Genomic DNA, 2,059 nt, shown 5'->3' with positions numbered 1-2,059 from the left:
TCATTTCTGACTTGTTTCTCTTGTGCCTTAATTGAGCCATTTTATCCTCTCTTGTGCAGTGAAGCAGAAAAGAAATTCCCTAATTGTAGTTTGGATCGAAAGTGTTGCATTATCCAACAACATCAAAGAGTAGCCTTTCTATGGAAATGTGGGGAGCCAACATCCTTCAGTTGCTGACTCAATGTAAAACAAATATTTAAAGAATTTCAGTACCACCCCTGAGCAAACCATTACTGTGAATCTGTAGACGTTTCCAAATTTTCCAAAGTTTTTATTTTGTCCAAATTAGATCATTTTACTGGCATGCAGTAATAAAAAGGCACATCCCCAATAGAATTATTAGCTGTCTATTAGTTTTTATCCGTCTGTTCCAGAATAGGGTGAATGCCACAACCAACTACCTGGAAAGAGGTTCAGCATTGAAAACACATACTTTGCATCTTGTTCTTCAGAATGACTGCATCAGTTTTGCTCAGATTTTTCAAAAAAAGTTACTGTGGGCCAACCAGCTCCATGGAATATTATGGCCCTGTGTGATAGGTTATCTGTAGGCAAATGAAAAACCTTATAATAGAAAATGCTGAAAAAAACTTTATATGTTTTTTCTAATTGTATGATGAATAAGTTATTTGTGTAATCTCACTTTTTTCTTTATTGCATTCTTTTCTTTTTTGAGACATAGAATGTAAGTAGCTATAGTTAGAAATAGTAGAACAGCAGAGAAATAACTGTGATTGTTTGTTGTATTGAAGTACTAAATGAGATATTCAACTTGCTTTAAAGAAAATGGCAGGTTATAAAAAAAATAGCTCAGATTAAATGCACTATTTTTTGTCAGAATTAAAATGCTTTGTATGTTCAATCTTCTAGAAAAGTAAATGACTGTACAGAATATATATAGAAAGTCCTGATATTCCTTGAAACAATCATTGATCAGACACTGTAAAGCCTCAAACAGAGGTATGTTAGTCCTTAGAGAATGACAGAAAATTACAACAGATTAAGAATATTTACTTTGGCAAGAGAGAACTAAAGTTTCTGGAGGAAAATGCTTTTTGACACTGTTGTAGAAATAATCATGTAACAGTAGAAAGCATTCCAACTAGAAATGGGATTTATACAAACCACTGATTTCTTTGTTGTCTTTTGCTTCAGCTAGTACCCAGTTTTACTCCTGTAGCTATTCTTTAATTTGGAACTAATTGCAGATGTAGGGTGAAAGTGAGTTACAACTTTATATTTACAAATACAAAAGAAATAACAAATTACATTACTGAAGAAAATAAAGACATTTACTTAAATACAACTTTTGATGTTAAAGTTAGGATTCCCAGCTTTAAAAAGAAAATCTTACAAATTGCAGATATTATTTCAACAGTCATGTTTTGGCGGTGTTCTGTAGAAATACATTGTTTCTTAATAATTTTCTGATCATCATGAGGAATGAAATAAGGGATTTTGTGCCTCATTATGATCAGTACCCTTAAATATAATGTTTTATAGAAGAGTGTGGTGCACTCCTGAATTTGGAAGTTAGTGTTAATAAAGATCACAGATCCCACCTTTAGGTTTGCACAGTTCTTTTGCTGAATAAGTAAAAAATAATAGATTGCATTGACTATATACACTGTTCATTTTTAATGGGAAGTGAAGGTTTTATGCGCTGCAGTGTATTCTTATAGTTCTTCAGAGTGGAAGTTACATACATATGATTGCTTTCATCTGATGCCTGGAAGAAATTCGGACTTCAGGTTGCAGTAGTCATGCTGGGTTAGCTGGAAGTTGAGGGAAAAGGTTTTTGATAGATGCAGAATAAAAAACTAGTTAAAGGCTACTGCTGTTGAAGAACAAAGTTAGGCTAAGAATAAACCAAAGGCTGAACTGAAAGGTTTGATTTTTTAAATTACAGATTAATTCATTCTAAATTCTTAATGTTCACTGCTTCTCAAGAAACAAACCATAATAATGCTCTAGTTTTATTCTAAAGTTGTCATTAACTCTAAATCTTATTTCTCATTGAAGCAAAGCAAATACAAAAAATAATATTCCATTACAGAGA

Source organism: Passer montanus, unplaced genomic scaffold, assembly GCF_014805655.1.
Source record: "Passer montanus isolate IOZ18808 unplaced genomic scaffold, ASM1480565v1 scaffold10, whole genome shotgun sequence".
Classification (NCBI taxonomy): Eukaryota; Metazoa; Chordata; class Aves; order Passeriformes; family Passeridae; genus Passer; species Passer montanus.
This window is presented reverse-complemented; position numbering follows the sequence as displayed.